The 21619-nt window shown below is 43.3% G+C and overlaps 1 protein-coding gene across 5 annotated transcripts in view; it reads right to left on the bottom strand.

Moving 5' to 3' along the window:
• Nucleotides 1-21619, bottom strand: part of SCAPER (S-phase cyclin A associated protein in the ER) — a 356482-nt gene that overhangs the window by 196989 nt on the left and 137874 nt on the right. The gene's annotated exons all lie outside the window — the stretch shown is intronic.

Here is a 21619-nt window from a genome sequence, read left to right as displayed (position 1 = left end):
AATTTATTCCAGTGCTTAACCACTCTGACAGTTGGGAAGTTTTTCCTGATGTCCAACCTAAACCTCCATTGTTGCAATTTAAACCCACTGCTTCTTGTCCTATCCTCAGCGGTTAAGAAGAACAAATTTTCTCCCTCCTCCTTGTAACAACCTTTTATGTACTTGAAAACTGTTATCATGTCCCCTCTCAGTCTTCTCTTTTCCAGACTAAACAAACCCAATTTTTTCAATCTTCCCTCATAGGTCATGTTTTCTAGCCCTTTAATCATTTTTGTCGCTCTTCTCTGGCCTTTCTCTAATTTGTCCACATCTTTCCTGAAATGGACACAATACTCCGAGGCCTAAACAGCGCAGAGTAGACTGGAAGAATTACTTCTCGTGTCTTCCTTACAACACACCTGCTAATACAGCCCCAGAATGATGCTTTTTTGCAACAGTGTTACACTGTTGACTCATATTTAGCTTGTGGTCCAGTATGACCCCCAGATCCCTTTCTGCAGTACTCCTTCCTAGGCAGTCATGTTCCATTTTGTATGTGTGCAACTGATTGTTCCTTCCTACGTGGAGTAATTGCATTTATTCTTATTGAATTTCATCCTATTTACTTCAGAGCATTTCTCCAGTTTGTCCAGGTCATTTTGAATTTTAATCTTATCCTCCAAAGCACTTGCAACCCCTCCCAGCTTGATATCAACCGCAAACTTTATACGTATACTCTCTATGCCATTATCTAAATCACTGATGAAGATATTGAACAGAACCGGACCCAGAACTGATCCCTGCGGGACCCCGCTCATTATACCCTTCCAGCATGACTGTGAACCACTGATCAGTACTCTGTGGGAATGGTTTTCCAACCAGGTATGCACCCAGGAAGGTACATCTCTCCCCATATTCCCTGAGACCAGAAAGGAAGAACAGTAACTCCTCACTTAACGTTGTAGTTATGTTCCTGAAAAATGCGACTTTAAAGCGAAACAATGTTAAGGGAATCCAATTTCCCCATAAGAATTAACGTAAATGAGGGGGTTAGGTTCCAGGGAATTTTTTTTCACCAGAGAAAAGACTATATTTTTATATATATATATAAAACACACACACACACACACACACACACACACACACACACACACACACACACACACAGTATAAGTTTTAAACAAGCTCTTTAATACTGGTACACAGTGATGATGATTATGAAGCTTGGTTGAGGTGGAGGAGTCAGAAGGTGGGATATTCTCCAGGGAATGCCTTACTGCTAAATGCTGAACTAGCAATTGGCTGAGCCCTCAAGGGTTAACTCTCATGGTCTACAAGGCAGCAGGAATGGAGGGAGGGGAGAGAGCATCCCAGACAGAGACACACACTGTGTGTGTGTGAGAGAGAGATGTGCATTTCCCCTTTAAGTACACTGCCTTGTTAATTAGATCAACTTGCTGAGACCGCAGCTGCTGCTGCCAGCAAGCTCCCTCTGTCCTGAGCCCTGTCGTGTGTGTCCCCTGCTCTATGGAAGATGGGGAAGTGGGGTGCAGGAGCAGGGGGGAGGGGAACACTCTGACATTAGCCCCCCTCTTCGTTCCCTCCCCCCCGCGCATAGCAAGAAGGAGTCTCGGGGAGCAGCTCCAAGGCAGAGGGCAGGAGCAGAACATGGCAGTGGGGGGAGTGACAGCTGCAACTGCTAGCCTGCTGGGCAGCTGCTGCACAGGGAACTTAGGGGAGCAGGGAGCTGATAGGGGGAGCTGGTCCACCCTGGTTCCAAGCCCCCACCAGCTAGCTGCAATGGGCTGCTCTTCCTGCAAGCAGTGGACAAAGCAGGCGGCTGCCAAAGGACGTTAGAAGGGAGCACTGCACAACTTTAAACGAGCATGTTCCCTAATTGATCAGCAACGTAACAACGAAACAACATTAACCGGGACAACTTTAAGTGAGGAGTTACTGTGGGAGTATGTAGAGGTGTTCCTTTCATGAGAATTAGAAATCAGTTTGTTGGATGTGAATAGGTCCATCCTCAAGACCAGTAATGCAATCTGAGAACTGCCATGAGACTAAAGAGACATTGGGGGAAAGGGGGGGCACTGACAGCATTAGCTAGCTGCAGGGACAAGTGGGATGGAAAGGGGAAATGAGAATACAGCTGGCCCTGCTAGCAGCAGCAGTTCCACTATCATTGATGACTCAGGGAACATTTAATGAGATCCAAGTCAAATCACAGGCTGGGCTGCTAGCACTGATCTATCACAGTTAAAGACACAGTCAATAAACAATCTTACTATTAAGGTACAATTTGCCAGTTACTGCTCAAAGTACAAAAAGACTAAAATTGATGTATAAAGTACTGAGGAACACTATGCAAACTGGATCCCAGAACAAACTTTATAATTAACCAATAAGGCACGGCAGTTCTCGCAGAACAGATGTATTCACAGTTGGACTGAAGAAGCCAAAGAACTCTTGTGCTGAAAAAGCTATCGGACTGAATTATCTGAGAGACACAAACACAACAATGGACCACACATGCTTTGCCTAGTTCTTTTCTCAAAATAAAGCAAGTCTCTGAAATACCCTTCCTCACTTTTCCCCAAAATTGAACCAAACCAAACAAAAAACCAAATAAACTCTGTTCTGGCCTCCAAGACTGAAGAAAGCCAAAACAAAGGATCCAGGATGGCTTGTCATTTGCTCACAGTCTAATTCCTGCCTATATAGGGATTCTGAGATTCACAGCTTTCTTCCACTGAATGCTTCAGAATGAATCAAATAATACAAACCCCTCAGAGAGCACATGGCTAACTAGCCCTCTGACAGTAACAAGGGCTTGAAGCCATTTAATAAAAAACCAAAATAAAATCTGAAACTCAGCTAGTTGGACATCTCCATCTGCTAGAGATAAGAACTTAAAGTGGTGTACTCAGGCACATCAGTTCCCTTTAGAGGGGACTGAAATCTGTTACCTGTCCCCATGAGCTGGTAGAAAGTCATGTGTCTTGTACTTCTGATTTGGGATGTTGGAGAATTTTAATTTCAATTTAAAAATGTAATTCTTTATTCTTTCAAAATACATTTAACAACTTAAGACTGTGGCTCCTCAAGATACTGTAGTCAGTGCACGCCCGCACCCCATGTACACAATACCAGATTTTTGTTTTTCAGTTAGCAGTGTCTGGCAGGGCAGCGCCTGTTCCTCCTCATGCTTCCATACAAGGATATAAAACGTAGGGTGGCCCTCCCTCTGTCCCCTTGCCCTTCGAAGTCCGTGGTAGCTGGGAACTCCGACTACAGTGGCAAAAGAGGGCGAGTTGTGGGATCCATATTGACTACAATAACTTGAAGACCACAGTTACTGTAGGATAAGTAACTGTATTTTTTTCTTTTAGTATGTGTCAGTATGGATCCCAGTCTAGGTGAATGACAAGCAATACTCTCCCTTGGAGAAGGGAGAGGAGTTGCAGCCATATCACTAGAATAGTGACTAGAGCTCAGCCTTTCTGAAACCACCACCTGCTCTGGCCAAAATATCAAGCACATAATGCTTCACAAATGACTGCCTTACAAATCCTGACAACTGGTACATTTCTGAAGCAGGCCAAAGACGCTGTCTGAATACTTATGGAGTATGCCCTGATGTTTGTAGAAAAGTCAACAAAGAAAACTGTCAACAGGCGGAGTTACAGTGAATAATCCACTCTGACAATCCGCGAGAAGAAATTGTCAGACCTTTAGACTGACCTGAGATGGGTATAAAGAGGTAGGGAGAGAATCTGATAAGTTTTGTCTTGTTCATGTAGTACAGCAGGGTCCTGGAAACATCTAGACAATGGAGTTTCTTTTTTTCCTCAAAGAGGAGTTTGGTTTTGGAATAACGACCGGTAAGGCGACTGATTGGTTCAAATGGAATTCCAATACTACCTTTGGAATGAGTTTAGGATGTGGTTTCATGATCACTTTGTCTCTATGGAAAGTCATATACAGCAGTCCAGCCATGATGGCTTGGATCTTGCTGATTCTTTGGGACAATATAATGGCTACTAGGAAGGCCATCTTGATAGTGAGATGGTATGAGGAGCATTCTGAAAGAGGTTTGAATGGGGGTTCCATGAGTCATAAGAGGACTATGTTGAGATCCCAGGTCTCTAACCGGGTGGCACAAATGCATAAGTCCCTTGAGAATTCTTGCCATGTGGGGTGTGAAGACTGACTGTGACTGAACCACTGCATGGTATGCAGAAATTGCAGCTTTTATCCCCTTGACCTTCAGGCACCTAAATGCATGGTATTCTTGCTTCAGAAATAGTATGTAGTTTACAGCCTTTGGTATTGGAGCCTTGACCAGGTCCATATTATTCCCGGATACCCATATGGAAAATTTTTTCCATTTCATGGCATAGGTTTTCCTGGCGAGGCTTTTCTGCTTTAAGCAAGATTTTCTTGAACATGTCTGTTGGTGCTTCTTGACAGACGGAGAGGTGGATGGGAAATTGATTGGATAATTTAAGAAGATTCAAACCCCAAAACTGTGTTGGCCAGAATGGGGCCATAAAGCGTCTCATTTTTGCTATTGTCCTGGGGATCAGAGGAACCAGGGAGGGGAGGAATGCACAGAAGAGACACCTGGACCGTTGAAGAAGGAATGCATTTGGGAGGGATCCAGCAGTCATGCCTTCCCTGGAGCAGAACATCTTGCACTTTGTATTCTCTGCCAATGCAAATAGGTCTACTATAGTCAGGGTCCTCATGTCTGAAAGATGGGGTCCAATATAGAGTCCAGTAATGACAACTCATGGTTGGATACACAAGTCTGCAACACTGTTGCTGATCTCCAGAAGATGCAGGGCTGCTGGGTTTACTGCATGCAGTTGGCACTATTTGCAGAGCTCAATGGCCTCCTGACATAACTGGAATGTGCATGCACCACCCTGCTTGTTGATGAAGTGCATGACCAACCTCTTATACATTACGATCTGCACTACTGAGTTCTGGAGAACAGGCTGAAATGCTGTACAGGCCAGTCTTACGGCTCTCAGTCCTAGGACATTCATATAAAGATTCATGTGATCTGGGGATCACACATCTTGTATTTACAAGTGATCCAAGTGAGTACACCAGCTGGTCCCTGATGCGTCCATAACAAGCATTTGAGATGGGGAATGAGTATCCCAGCTGGTCCTTTATGTGTTTGTAACTACCATTTGAGATGCGGAGGGGATGGGTACCCCTTTCTGCATGCTGAAAGGATCATCCATCAGGGGAGTTCCTGTAGCATCTGGAGAGGTACAACAACTACTTTGTTTATCTAGGGAAATACACCAACCTCAGCCATTATTGCAATGTCTGTAAGCAAAGTTTGGCAAGAGATTTCAAATAAGTACACACCGACATGTGTCACAGGAGGGCTAAGCATGAGCAAATCGTGGTCAGAAGATTTCATCTGCAGGTAAAGTATGTGGCACTGAATGGATTTGAATCTGACATCCAGTGGGTAGGCTCATGTCACTTATGAGTTGCTCCTATGAATTTGGTCATCTGAGATGAGGTGAGAAGCAATTTTTCACAGTTCACCAGGAGACCTAACTGAGAGGACCGGTACACAACCTGTCGTACTGCTGATTGGTTTCATCCCAGGACAGACCTCTGATCAGTCAATCATATAGTCATGGGTGGACATGTACCCCTTGATTCCTGAGATGTGCTAAGCATTTTGTGAAAACTCTTGGTGCCGTAGAGAGTCTAAAAGGCAGAATTTTGTACTAGTAGTGGCTGTGCCCAATCTTGAACCTGAGGTACTTCCTGTGGGCCAGATGAATGCAATGGGGAAGCATGTGTCCTGCAAGTAGAGAACTGCAAACCAGTTTTGTACTTGGAGCACTGTAATGATGGAGGCAAGTAGCTTAAGATCCTGAATCTGAGATGGTATATGTATTTGCTAGGTCTACTCAGTCTCTCAGGGCATGTCTACACTTACCGGTAGATCGACACTGCTGCAATCAACGCAGTGAGTGTCGATTTAGCGGGTCTGGTGAAGACATGCTAAATCTATGGAAGAGCACTCACCCATCGATTTGTGTACTCCACCTCCCCCAGAAAATAAGGGAAGTCTACGGGAGATGCTCTCCCGTCAACACATCACAGTGTAGCCACCACAATAAGTGGATCTAACTACGTCGACTTCAGTTATGGCAGTCACATAACTGAAGTTGCGTAAGTTAGATCGATTTACCGCGGTTGTGTAGACCAGGCCTCAGACTCCTATGGAATAAGAAAATACCAGAAGTATAATCGTCTTCCCCTGTATTCCTGCAAAACGTCTTCTACAGTTCCTAGTGGGAGCAATGAGGTCATGTCTGACTGAAGAAGGCTCTCGTGAGAAGGATCCTTGAAGAGCGATGGGCAAGGGGATAGGCAGGGGGATAGAGAAAGTATTTGGATGGTGTATCCATGGGCAATGGTGTCTAATACCCACTTGTCAGTAGTAATGTCTGACCATGAATGGTGGAATGAGGCAAGGCAGTTTCTGAAGAAGGTGTTGGATTGACTGGTTCTGGAACACCTCTTGATCATTTTGTGCAACCTGTTGCCCTGAGGACTGAGCAGGGTACATAGTTGAGGGGTTAGAGGATTAATGTCTTCTGTTATAACAAGCTGCTTCCTGGCTGCGTCCTGCCTCCACTCTTTGCGCTCACTTAATTCTTTCCTGGCCTCTGCCACTGAATGCCTCCATGCATTAAGCTGTGCCCTATCCGTGCAGGAGGACTGCATGAGCTTGGAAAACATGTCATTGCAAGTGCGGTTTTTTCGCCTTCTAATCTGCAATAACCTTAGGGACGGAGATGATAGGGGAAAGTAGAAACATTCTACGTTCTACGATTCGGGGGGGGACTGCATGGTCACCTGTGCTGCTGAGTTCGCCACGCTGACCAAACAGGAAATAAAATTCAAAAGTTCCCAGGGCTTTTCCTGTGTACCTGGCTACTGCATCAGCGTTCAAAGTGCTGTCCAGAGCGGTCACAATGGAGCACTCTGGGATAGCTCCTGGAGGCCAATACCGTTGATTTGCGTCCACACTACCCCAAATTCGACCCAGCAAAGTTGATTTTAGCGCTCCTTCCCTCGTCGGGGAGGAGTACAGAAGTCGATTTTAAGAGCCCTTTAGGTCGACGGAATAGGGTTGGTTGTGTGGACGCATTTGTTTTTAAATCGACCTAATGTGGCTAAATTCGACCTAACCCTGTAGTGTAGACCAGGCCTAAGTTCTGACTTGCTGCCATGGGTGATAAGAATGAACTGGGGGGGAGGCACCCCAGTCTTTATGTCCTTAAACGGGAGCATGAGGCGGCACAAAGCACAGGTGTGGCCCCACCAGACTCTGCTAGTTAAAACCAATCAAGTCTCATGCACATTGGGCTCATTTATATCCACACTGGGACCTACACTGACCCATACTCAAAGAATAACAACAAATACATCAGTGCAATTATTGAACTCTGCTTCAAGTGTTGTGACTGCAAGTCCAAGTTTTAAATGTAGTTCAAGAATTCAAAGGAAAAAAACATAATGGCCCAGGTAAGAAGAGTGGAAATATAGACAACTGGGACACAATTCTAAAACCTTTACTCCCACTGAGTACAGGTTGCAGAATCAAGTTCACATCATCAAAAAGGTCTCAGGGACATATAACATAGCCTTGAGTGATCAACTGGTGACAAAAGAGCTTGAAATTAAGACTATGTCTACACTGCAGAGTTTTGTTGCCAAAAGTTATGCCATTTTAATTGAAGTGCTTTAATTAAACCGCTGTTGCATGTCCACACTATGCTCCTTGTGTCGGCAGAGTGCATCCACACTAGCAGCTCTTGCAGCCACACAGAGAGCAATGCACTGTGGGTAGCTATCCCACTGTGCAACTGGCTGCAGAGTGCTTTGGGAAGGGTTTGCAATGCCTCATGGGGCAGGTACAGCATCACATGATGCAGGTTTCTCAATCCCAATGTTCCATGGACATCTACTAGACTGGCAGCTGCTTTTCAACTGAAGTGTGTGTGTGTGTGTGGGGGGGGGGTGTGACAGGGAGCATGTGTATGTGTGTGGGGAGAGACACGGTGTGTGTCCGCATGCTGTCTCGTAAATTCAGACAGGCACAGGAAGCAACCAGTCCTGAGGCTGGCGGAGGGGGACACCCCTGACATCAGCCCCCGCCTCCGTCCCTGGGTCTGCACAGCACAGCAGTCACTCTCTCTCTCACTGACTCTCTCTCACACATACACACATCTGTCCCTGCCTGCCTGCCTGCCTCTGTGTTCCTAGTGTGGGAGAGAGCAGGAGCAGTCCATATTAATGATTTGCTCTTTGTTGCCCAGAGCAGAGCAGCACGCTCAGCTGTCAGAATGGAGCTTTGAAAGGGGAGGGGCACATTCCTGCAGTGCTGCTGAGTTCATGTACGCTTCCACTGTTTTGTTACCAAAAGCTGCCTTTTAGCGACAAAACTCTGTAGTGTAGACAAGGCCTGAATGCCAAAAACTTACACTACGTGAAGTGAAACTAAGCATAGAAAAAAGAAAAGTGGTGACAAACAAGGTGATCAGTGCAATTTAAATAGCTGTGTAGCACAGTGAATACACAAATTATAAATAAGAAAAGAAACCATTAAACTGATACAATATTTTTTAAAAGACCACTTAACTCAAGGTGTAAATGCCTCAAATTCTTCCAGTAGATTAAGTGAAAACAGTGAAAACAACAGTAGTTTTTATACTGCAGGAGGACTGATGTTATTTTTCATGTTGATTAATCTGAACTTTTAAGATATAGGAAACATATAAGGTTTCAAAGTTAAAAAAAACCACACCTCTTATTTAGTTTTGACTCAAAATGGAAAAGAAGAGGCCCTTTTCCAATGTTTGCTAAGCTGTCTGCAAAAGAAAAAAAATATACAATTCCACACTGGTAAAAGCATAGTTACTCAAAGATTTACATAAGTGCAGGAATCAGGGAGTGTCTAAACAAGAAAGAAAATTATGAGTACAGAAGGAAGTAAGCAAAGGTCAAGTATGAAAAATCTCAATTTTTTTCCCTCCAAAAATCCTTTCACGGGAAAGGCTTGAGGATTTACTATAAACTTTAGGATTTTCCTTCCTTTTACACACTTATCTTTAACACCATTTCTAAATTACCTGGAGAAGACACTAAATAGAAGAGTATATTAAATAAATGGTGTGACAGTATCTGGTATTCTCAGGTTGTCTGACCCTCTTTAAGAATGTACTGGTACTCAATGCCTTCTGTGAGAGCTTGTCTACAGTTGCAGTGGCGCTGCTATAGCGCTTAGTGAAAATGATACCTATGCTGACGGCAGTTTTTCTCCTGCCGGCGTAGGTACCCTATCTCCACGAGGGACAGTAGCTATGTCAACAGAAGTAGCGCTCCCGTTGAGCTAGCGCTGTCTACACCGGGGATTAGGTTGGTATAACTATGTTGCTCAGGAGCATGGTGTTACAACTGTTAACTAACAGAATAGATTTCAGAGTAGCAGCCGTATTAGTCTGTATCAGCAAAAAGAACAGGTGTACTTGTGGCATCTTAGAGACTATCAAATTTGTAGCCCACGAAAATTTATGCTCAAATAAATTTGTTAGTCTCTAAGGTGCCACAAGTACTCCTGTTCTTTTAGCAGAATAGAGAGAAAAGAGAAAACAAAGGTTAGTATAAAATGTGTGTGGTTTAACTAAGAATTCATTATCAGACCCTAAATACTAGCTGGAAGACTTAAATTACACAGGAAGGTTGAGGAAAGCAAAAGATTTTGGCCAGATTTACACTTTGAAGATTTTACCGGTACAGCTATACTAATATGCTATACCAGCAAAACGCTTTTGATGGTACACCTCTACCTCGATATAACGCTGTCCTCAGGAGCCAAAAAATCTTACCGCGTTATAGGTGAAACCGCGTTTTATCGAACTTGCTTTGATCCGCCGGAGTGCGCAGCCTCGCCTCCCCGGAGCACTGCTTTACCGCATTATATCCGAATTCGTGTTATATCGGGTAGCATTATATCGAGGTAGAGGTGTATAGTTAATTCCAGTCCCCTCCCTGAATGATAAACTATACCGGCAAAAGAGCAGTTTGCTGGTATAACTACGCCTACACTAGGGGCATCTGCAGGCTCAGCTATGTCATCCAAAAATCACGTCTTATCATATCTCTCTGACTGACACAGTTATGGTGGAAAAAGCTTGTAGAATAGACCTGGCCTGCCTGATAGCCTCCAGAAAAGAGTTGGTTGCCCTTTCTTAAAAGAAATGTGGGTGGGCCCAGCCAATCATCTTCTTTTATAAATCCCTAAGTTCTGAAGCTGTCAATATAAACTCAGAGTACGATTATCTCATCCTTCCGCTAATGGATTGTATTTTTCTTTGATCTGAAGATGTTATCCAAAATGGTTATTTGTTTCTTTAATGTTATTTCAGAATACAGAAAACAGTCATTTCCTTCTCTTGCTAATATTTTAATTTTTCACCTGTGCAAATAAATGTTCATTAATATTTCTTCATTAGGTAGTCTTCAGAATACACAGAATTTTAACATACAGATTAGTTAACTTGCCAGGTATATGGCTAATTTGTTTAGCTCATACTCTATTGGAAGCAAACTTTAATTATTAGAAATATTTAGATAGTGCACATATTTACAGAGTGCTTTAAAAACATAGATAAGGACATATTATTCTCTGTCCTAAAGAATTTAGCATCTAAATGAGATGAGGCACAGACAAGACATGGGACAATAGTTCACAGAAGGAAGCTGAAGCGATTACTATATTAGGGAGACAATCGCATGTAGCCAGTCTGTGACTGCTAGCAGCAAATATTTCCTACAGCCAGGGATGGGACACTAGATGGGGAGGGCTCTGAGTTACTCCAGAGAATTCTTTCCCAGGTATCTGGCTGTTGGGTCTTGCCCACGTGGTCAGGGTCCAACTGATTGCCATATTTGGGGTTGGGAAGAAATTTTTCCTTGGGTCAGATTGGCAGAGACCCTTGGGGGGGAGGGGGTTCGCCTTTCTCTGCAGCATGGGGCATGGGTCACTTGCCGGTTTAAACTAGTGTAAATGGTGACTTCTCTGTAACTTGAAGTATTTAAACCATGATTTGAGGACTTCAATAACTCTGCCAGAGGTTAGGGGTCTATTACAGGAGTGGGTGGGTGAGGTTCTGTGACCTGCAATGTGCAGGAGGCCAGACTAGATGATCATGATGGTCCCTTCTGACCTTAAAGTCTACGAGTCTATGGGACTCCAGCATAGGAGACAACATAACGGATGGCATAAACAAGCCACTGGCAAAGGAGAAGGGAGAAATAAGGAGGAAAATAGGGAAGAAACTGAGATATAAGGGAGAGCAAGAGCATACTGGGCCCTAGTAGGCCTGATCCATAGCCCAATGAACTCAAGGGGGAGTCTTTCCACTGACTTCAATGGGCTTTGGATCAGGCACAAGGGTCCTGATTAAGCAAAGCAATTAATCACATGCTTAACTTTAACTCCACTGGTTAAATATATGCTTAAAAATGAGTACATGCTTAAATTCTCTGCTGAATCAAAGCTGATATGAAAATGGGGGGCTAAATGCAATGGGGCAGGAGACAAATTACCACCATCTTCTTGAATTTTCTTGGTTATGTAAAGAGAGGGAAGAGATACTTTGGACAGAAAGGTTGGGCAAGCAGGCCAGACAGGATACGGTCACTGTAATGAAGATGAGATAATCAAGGAATGGACAGTTTTAGCAGCAAAACAGTGAGAAAATGGTAAATTCTAGAAATGTAATGAGGAAGGAAAGATCATGTATAGTCCAATCCTGCACCAACAAAGTCAATGAAAGTTTTGCTGTTTATTTCAATGGGAGCAAGATGGACCCCGTAATGAAAGGCCAGACGTAGGGTGAGAAAAAGAAAGTGGAATTAAAGATAATTTAATTAATTTTAACATTTTAAACCACAATTTCACATTAGTGGGTTCTATGCTCTGAGGTAAATATACTTTTGGGGGGATTAGAGAAGAGAAAGAAAGAAATAACTAAAACAGGCAAAGTTAATGTTAAGGAAGCTTTGTCACATATATATTTTATGACAGACCCAGACCAGTGGGGTACAGGAGTCTGGTAGAGGGCAAATATACTGGTCACTGGATGAGTAGTTTTCTGTTCCCTGAGCGACCAGAGCAGGGGCTGCACTAGAGTAATCAGGAACCTGCTAGAACCAGTTAAGGCAGGCAGGCTAATTAGGACACCTGGAACCAATTAAGAAGAAGCTGCAAGAATCAATTAAGGCAGGCTAATCAGGGCACCTGGGTTTGAAAACGAGCTCACTTCAGTTTGTGGTGCGAGTGTGAGGAGCTGGGAGCAAGAGGCGCAAGGAGCTGAGAGTGAGGGGGTGTGCTGCTGGAGGACTGAGGAGCACAAGCGTTATCAGACACCAGGAGGAAGTTCCTGTGGTGAGAATAAGGAAGGTGTTTGGAGGAGGCCATGGGGAAGTAGCCCAGGGAGTTGTAGCTGTCATGCAGCTGTTACAGGAGGCACTATAGACAGCTGCAGTCCAGAGGGCCCTGGGCTGGAACCCGGAGTAGAAGGCGGGCCCGGGTTCCCCCTAAACCTCCCAATTGACCTGGACCATGGGTTCTTCCAGAGGGGAAGGTCTCTGGGCTATTCCCCAACCCACATGGTGAATCTCTGAGGCAAGAAAATCCGCCGATAAGCACAGGACCCACCAAGATAGAGGAGGAACTTTGTCACAATTGATATACACCTCTACCCCGATATAAAGCTGTCCTCGGAAGCCAAAAAAATCTTACCGCGTTATAGGTGAAACCGCGTTACATTGAACTTGCTTTGATCTGCCGGAGCGCGCAGCCCCGCCCCCCAGAGCGCTGCTTTACCGTGTTATATCAGAATTCGTGTTATATCGGGTCACGTTATATCGGGGTAGAGGTGTATTTTCATATTTCTTCACTTTAAATTTCTTCATTAGTAACCTATCTTAAATTTGTGGGGTTTTGCAAAATATATATCAATTTACAACAATTTAATTAATTCTACTAATCATGTTATATGCCTGCTCTGCACAAGATATGAGTATTTCCACCCACATTAAGGAAATTGCTTCAATGTGGAATTTATTTTCATATCTCAATAGTTTAAAAGCTAACATTTATAATGTTTACAATATTTTAGAATTCATGGACTTGATGGCAAATAATAAATAATCCATGGCACTCAAATAATACAAAAGATTTTGGTTTTTCCCATGCTGGGCAAAATCGACTTTTAGCCAGTTTCCATGCTACCCAGAAAAATCAGTGTTTCAGGGTTCATGTGGTGCATCAGACTTTTAACCAGCATCGAACATTTAACATTCTTCTGGCAGTCAAACAATTTTTTAAAATATTCATACTATGAAAATTAAATGCTTGTATAACATATTAACAGAGCAATTTCCAAATTTTTAATGGGATACTTTATAGTTTAAATTTTGTGATAATGACATGGACAAAATTAAACATGCTCCAATTCTTTCTGTGATATCTCAAGCAACACTAGAGAAAGTCTATGGTCAAATTACAATAAAAAAAAAACAATAAAAGCTTTCTTTCTAAGCAGCTACCTATTACACTTAACAGGCTTAAAACAAAATGTGTCAAAGATCAAGAGTAAGTTATCTGAGGTGTCAAGTGCAAAAGGTTAAAGGTGGAATTTTATTAGGTCAAAGGTGGCATAAATAAAATCTTATATGTCAAAGAAGAAGGGTCACAGACAAGGTGTATATAATATAAAGACATCACAGATGACAAGTAATAACTTTAAGTAGTGCAAGTGTGTTCACTACAGATACCTTCATTGATTAAAACTGGAACTCAGTGGTTAGTGACTATGAACATTACAGTGCCTTACTATAACACATTATTTACTTCTGTATATTATTTTGGAAACTTGCTTTCAAGTATACTAGACCTAATATTAAATTATTAAATGCTTTATTTGTGGGGGAGGCAAAGTTTGGCATTAACTGTGCATATCAAATGAAAAGAACACAAAATATATCTTAGTTGGATAAATGTAATAGGTTTTCTACTTTATTATGAGAGTACCTCTAAGATTCATATCTTATTACTGAAGTACTGAAAAAGAAAACTGTGAAGATGGCCTCAGGCCAGGGAAATCTCAAACTACAACTGTATAGTTGCATTGTTATACCCATAGAAGCAGCTGAAATTTAGGTATAAATCAAATTATTTTTTAATACACCTCTACCCTGATATAACGCGACCTGATATAACATGAATTCAGATATAACGCGGTAAAGCAGCGCTCCGGGGGGCGGGGCTGCGCACTCCGGCAGATCAAAGCAAGTTCGATATAACGCGGTTTCACCTATAATGCAGTAAGATTTTTTGGCTCCCAAGGACAGTGCTATACCGGGGTAGAGGTGTATAAGGTTAGTAACTAAAATGTCAGTAAGCTGGTACTACACTATAACTGTGGTGGCTTTAGGTTAACATTTTAGACAGGCACAGTAAGCCACAGCACTGCACATGCATTCATTAATTAAGGACATTTTTTTAAGTGACCCTCAATCTTCTGCTGTAGCTGTCAAGTTGTACACTGAATTGGAGGTGTTCCCACTAGAGTTCTTTAGGGCCCTGTTTCAGGACAGCATTTAAGCCCACGCTTAAAGTATGTACTTAAGTTCATGTTGAAATGCTCTGCTGGAGAGGAATGGATTTAAGTATATGCTTTGGTGCTTTACTAAACCGGGTCTCTGTTAGAAGTATGTACTGTACCTTTAAGAGCACAGGACAGGCTAGGAAGAACCGGATGATTAGAAGCAATCTACTGTCAACTTCACCAGATACACAGCCAAGAGCATATGGCTCTCCTTTGTCTTATGTAACTCTGTATTAGTTCTAATAAAGCCTTACTTCTAAGAGTTTGGACTGTGCCTCCTTCTTATGTATCCACAAGGCAACATATAGTACTAGCGTGAGGTAGAAAAGAGGACTGTGGTGAAGGAATAAAAGAGTATTTTGGACATGGAGCAAGTAAAAGCCCCCAAGGAGTTGAACTCGGGTAATTCAGCAGACTCTTGAAATAGATTCAAACAGAGTTTTGAGATATATATATATATATATATATATAAAAGCAGCCGGCAATGGTGAAAAAGAAAACCAACAGAAAATGGCAATCTTTGCAGGACTTGGCAGTAGATGTCTTTAATTAGCATGCAACTAAATCAGGCAGAGAAAGCAAGTTATGACACAATTTTGCAGAACTTTGAAGAGAACTGCACACCTAAAAAGAGCAAAACACTTGAAAGGTATAAGTTTCACCTTAGAAGACAAATGGAAAGAGAGTCCTTTGAAGAATTCCTAACAGAGCTGAAGCTAATGAGCCAAAACTGCAGCTATGGACAATTAACAGATTCAGTTATAAGGGATCAAACTGGAATTGGAATCAGAGGTCCAAAGCAGCAAAAAAGACTATTGGAGGATATGGATCTTACTTTGGCTAAAGCAGTAAGACGATCAGGCGTCAGAAATCACTCTGAACAAAATAAAAATAATGGAAGGAAAATAGGACACTGCCACTCTGGATTAGAGTGACAAGAGAAAAATAAATCCTGGCAAGCAGTAAGTCATTACAGAACAAAAAACCACAGAGAAGCATGAACAAAGCAAAGCACAAGAGTTCACAAGAGTCAGCTTCAAGGATTGCACAAAATGTGGACACAAACACTGACCTGAAAAATGCACAGCTTTTGGTAAGCACTACAATATTTGTAAGAAATACAGTGATTTTGCCGAAGCGTACAACCAGGATCAACAACTGCAGAAGAGGAAGTAAAGCATGCATGCTGCTGCAATAATTCAGGAAGACGGCACAAACAGCAACACAGAAGAGGAGCTCTGTTTAGTAGCTGTATCTGAAGTGGAAGGAACTGACGAATGGACAATTTGCTTGGAGACTAATGGGACTCTGGTAATCTACAAATTGGACACTGGTGCTCAGGTAAATGTTTCATATATTAATGTTAAAAGGTTAAATTAAAAACAGATTAAATGGAAAGCTTATAACGAGGAAGTCATTCCTACTAGAGGTACATGTGTACTAGAAGTAAAGGTAAAAGATGGAATAGATTGATAAAATTTGTGATAGTTAAAGGGAGCAAAGCACCTATATTGGGTTTAAAAATATGCCAAGCCCTTGGGCTCATACAAAGAGTGCACATGGTAGAGGAGATAAGGGACAGAGGCATACAGTAACAGGACGTTTTAGAGGGTACAGGAAAACTGGCAACTGAACATAAAATCGAACTAACAGAACCAGTTGTCCTATCATACATGCCCTTGAAATTTTTACTCCTGAGAGCATTCTGCACCAAAAAATTAAAAATTCTGCGCACAGTATTTTAAAATTCTGCACAATTCTGCAAGTTTTATTTGTCAATAAATAAATGTAGAGGCTCCAGTATGGCAGTGAGGAGCACAGACCACTGGCTGCACAAAGGTGGGAGATCACCCTGCAGCACCCCTCCCCCTAGGAAACGGACTCAGCAGTGAGGCTGCGCCCAACCCTGACACAGCACAAGGCCTGGCCCGTGCCCAGAAATACCTTGGGGCCCTGCTCCTCTGCACGAGGCAAACCAGATGTGGGCAGGCTCAAACAGGCAGGATCCAAGTGTGAAGGGGCTCAGTGTGGGGTGATCCAGGTGTGGGACGAGAGGGTTCTGTGTGGGGCAATCTGTGTGCAGGCTGCTCAGTGGGGGGATCTGGATGCACAGGCTCATTGGAGGAGATTCCAGGTGCAGGGGCAATGGGACTTTGCAGGGGCTTCCAGGTGAAGGTAGTTGGGGCTCAGCGGAGGGCTCTGGGTGTGGGGGTCTCAGTGGGGGAGTGGGGCTTGGTGGGGTGGGGGGGTCGGGTGCAGCTAATTGGGGGTTAGTGGTGTGGGGGCTCAGGGTGGTGCGGGGGGCTCATAAGGGTGGAGGTTTGAGTGCAGGGAGCTCAGTGGGAGGTGGTTTGGGTGCAGGGGTGGGGGTCTGGAGGCAGGGGGGCTCCAGATGCAGGAGTTGAGGTTCAGTGCGGTGGGGTTCCAGTATGGAGTGCTAGGCAAGTTCTGAGTGTACGGGATGAGGCTTGGCAGGGTTGTCTGGGTATGGGAGGTCCAGATGCGTGGGAGTTGGGCAGATGGGGGAGCAGCTCCCCATACAGTGAGCCCTCCCCCCGTAGCTGAGAAGGGATGGGGGCAGGAAGCAGGGGAGGATGCTGAGTTTCCTGCAGCTGCGTGAGATTTCTGGGGGTGGGTATGACACAGCCCCAGCCACTCCTTGCAGGGGAAGAGGAAGTCCCGTCATCTCCTGCCTCCAGCCCAGCCGGGACTAGCAGCTGATCCCAGCTCAGGGTAAGAGCCACTGGCTGGGGTGTCACCTGCCCTGCGGTGATTTACCTCTCTGTCAGCTGCTCCGGGTGCCTGAAACAATGTACCTGTGCTCCTAGGCAGTGGTGCGTGACTGCTCTTGCAGCTTCCCTTTGCTTCCCTGTCAGAAAGTCATTTTTCTGCAAGGAAGCAAAGAAATCTGCAGGAGACATGAATTCTGCACACACGCAGTGGCACAGAATTCCCCCCAGGAGTATAGAAATATTCTGCTAAGTATGAGAGAAGAGCTCAAAGAAGAACTTGATTGTTCAGTAACAACAGAAATCATTAGAAAAGTACAAGAGCTTACAGAATGGATGCACTCACTAGTAATAGTAGAAAAAAAGGATGGAACACTGCGATTATGCCTAGATACAAAGGAGTTTAAGAAATATATCAAAAGGGAGCACTTTCAGTTACCTATCAAGGAAAACATTTTGGCAGATATGGCTGGTGCAAAGTATTTTATTACTTTAGATGCACCATCTGGATTCTGGCAGATTCCCTTAGATGAGAGGATCTCCAAATTATGTACTTTTATTATACCATATGGAAGATATTGCTTTCTTTGATTACTGTTTGGTCTAAAATCTGCTCCAGAAGCCTTTCATAAAACTATGTATAAAACTTGAGGGAATTGAAGGCACAAAAGTATATATACATGACATTCTCATCTGGGGCAGTACAATAGAGAAACATCATTACAGGTTAAAAAGAGCATTGGACAGGATTAGAACAGTAGGCCTGAAGCTAAATTAACCAAAATGTAAATTCAGGCTCAGAGAAATTACCTATTTAGGAGAAAGGCTAACTGAACAAGAGGTATGTATTGATCCTAGCAGAATACAAGCTATAACAAATATGCAACACCCAGAAAATAAGGAGGGAGTACAGAGGTTTATAGGAATGGTTAATTTTGTTGGGGAAGTCCCTGCGGCCCATTCGCCTGCAGGCACCACTTCCCACAGCTCCCATTGGGCAGGAACAGAGAACCGCAGCCACTGGGAGCTGCAGGGGGCAGTGCCTGCGGATGGCCAACATCAGCAAAATGTCTTGCGGCCCGCAATCACATTACCATGATGGGCCGCATGCGGCCCACAGGTTGCCCACCATTGCTCTAGTGGATTCATGTCTTTCAAGGTATCTCTGCACATTTATCACTGTGTCGCCCAAGGGTGTGAAAAAGACGCCCCCCTGAGCGACTTAAGTGCCAGTGTGGACAGTGCTATGTCGGCGGGAGAGTGTCTCCCGCCGAAAGAGCTACTACTACTCGCTGGGGGGTGGTTTAATTATGTCCACAGGAGAGCTCTCTCCCATCGTCATAGAGTGGCTATACGGGAGCTCTTACAGAAGCACAGCAGTATTGGTACAGCTGTGCCACTGTAAGCTCTCTACTGCAGACAAGGCCTCAGTCTGGGGCACTAGAGCAGATGCCCTCACATAGTTCCTTTTTCTAGAAGAGCTATGCTATTAAATGCTGTGATTGGTGTATAACATTCAGACAAAGGAAAAATCTATTTTACTTTTATTTCCTCATGTTTTAAAGGGAGGCAGTGGCCCAGCAGCTAAAAGGTAGAACTACCATTGTTTGATTACTGTTTGGTCTAAAATCTGCTCCAGTAGCCAACAGGGAGAAGCATACAAGATAATTAGGTACCTGTGACTGTCAGTGTACAAACTGATGGATCCAAGAATGGTAATCTATGTGCTTGCTTGTGAGTTTGCTGGGAACTTTCACAGCTCACAGTTCTAAGACTCTGGACCCAGCAGGAAGCCCACCACTGAGGTAATTAGGTTACACCTACTGTCCAATAATCAATTTCATCCAAACAGGAAGTGAAAACACTCCCATTACAATAGCCATCTTAAAATTACAGAAAATACAGAGTTAGAGAACCCTCAACCTGTGATTAGGGAAATAGGTGAGTTGCAATCCACCAAGATGTATTTCTCCAGAGAATCCTCTCTCTGTAATTACAATGATCCCTTCTCCAAAGACAGCCATATCGGTGGGTTGCAGCTCTTGGAAACTTATACATTTCCCTGCAGAAAAAAATGAGAAAAACCTGCTAAAGGTTGTGAAAAACAAAATACAAAGAAAATACCTTAACTAATAAAAATATCAACAAATATATATTTATGTATGTGCTTGCGGCTATGAACACATAAAATGCCTCCCCAAATGCCACAGCTGGCAAAATAAATAGACATCCTAAAATAAACAAACTCTATGGGGTGGAAACATTTGGTGCACCTAGCTTGGAAACAGATTTTGTAACACTAAAGTCAAATCTGAATCAGCTCTGGAGACCCAGATTAAGCAGTATTTCTTAGTAAATATGAGATGGGAACACCATGTGGCTGATTCTCAAATCCTCCAGATGGACACAGTTTAGAGGCTAGGTGTCAGAGTTGAACTGTTTCTCACAGAATGCTCCTTGACATAACACTGTAGTTCCAGGTCTGCCATGCTGTGGCAGTGGAGATAAATCACACAACAATTTAGAATTGTTCTCTTGGAGACAGCATAGCTTTTTGAATTGCTGTAAAAAGAAAAAAAAGTTGTTTCTCAATGCCTCCTGAAGAGACAGCGAAGTGCCAATTCTTTTAAAGTTGTTGTTAAAAAGCCATTACTTGATAAGGGCAATCTCTAGAACTATTGTCCCATCTTGAATTTCTAATATCTGTGGAAAATTATCAAGAATGTTGTGAAAAAAATAATTTAATACTGCTCCCTTCAGCACTATCGACCAGGAAGTGCAGACAACACATTTGCAGACCCTAGCAGGAACTGACAGGTTTGCACTTGAGTGGTTTTGCTCTGTCTTTCTATAAACTATGTTGATGATACTCAACCCAGACAAGACTAAAGTGAATTTTACAAGATGAGGGAATTAAGCAGAGGAATCGGTGGAAATTATACCAGCTTTCCAGACTGCAAGGAAGAGTCCATGGCTTGTTTCTCATATTCAGAACCTACGGATTTTGCTGGGTTCCTGGCAGCTGCTGGAGTCACAGATATCAACAATTGTCAAGTGTGCTTATCATGTATATTTGGGAAGGAGGTTATGTCTTTTTCTTTTGGATGCAGTTTCACCACATTATCTATGCCCTTGTCACTTCAAAGTTAGATTATTGCAATGGGGCTATCCTTTCATTTTTGCAATGGGGCTATCCTTCCAATTGTTTGGAAACTGCAGCTAGCATAGAAATGGGCAGCCTACTTGTTTAATGTCTGCTCAAGCAAAGACCACATTATGCTGTATCCTGAGATCTGTACTGGTTACTGACTGTTTCCCAAGTGAAGTTTAAGGCATTAGTTTTCATTTTTAGAGCCTCAAATAGTTTGGGGTCAGTTGTTTGCAAGACTATGTCTCTCCTTTTGTATCAGCATGATAGTTGAGGTCATCTGAGGCACTCCTCCCTCCTCATAAATGGAGAGGGCTGACAGCAAGTCATTCTAGATGAAGATGGCTTTGGATTTCACTTCCTTTCTTGATGTCCCAGAGCCTGGATTTGATACCTCACAGCGGAGTTGTGAGGATAAAGACACTGAAGATCGTGAGGTGCTCATATACTACGGTGATGAAGGCCATATAAGTACAACAGACAGAAGGATCGACCAACCTACTTTCAGGATATGCTGCAAGATCCACCTGTTTTTCCATGTGATTCTGGGAGAGGGGGAGATGGGAAGGGACATGACTGCAGGATAGCTAGGAGGCTGATTGAAGAACTACAGGAGACTAGGCTGGGGACAAGAATACACACTATTTTGGGATGGGGACCTGGGTTTTTCCTGTGTAGTTAGCATGTATGTGATGTGTGTTGTTGCTGTTTTACTTGTTAAGATGTAGGGGCCCTGTTTGTGTCCTGTTTTGCAGTTATACCAAAAGTGGGTGTTATAGTAAAAAATAAAAAATGTGGTGTGAGTACAGTTTAGAGAGGTGCAGAAGAAATATAGAGAAGAAAGAGCCTACTCCTCAAACACAACACAATGACCACAAACCTCAGCACCTGCAGAACAAAAGGCCAGACTCACTTGACATAGCTTTCTTACAATAAATCAATAACCTTTGTGAAAGGACGGAAAGAAGGACAGAAAAATTATATAGTAAAACCTGCCTTAGAGACCACCTCTGAAGAGAGACCACCTGTCA

Source organism: Terrapene carolina, unplaced genomic scaffold (genome assembly GCF_002925995.2).
Source record: "Terrapene carolina triunguis isolate 2854851 unplaced genomic scaffold, T_m_triunguis-2.0 Scaffold67, whole genome shotgun sequence".
NCBI lineage: Eukaryota > Metazoa > Chordata > Testudines > Emydidae > Terrapene > Terrapene triunguis.
This window is presented reverse-complemented; position numbering and strand designations above follow the sequence as displayed.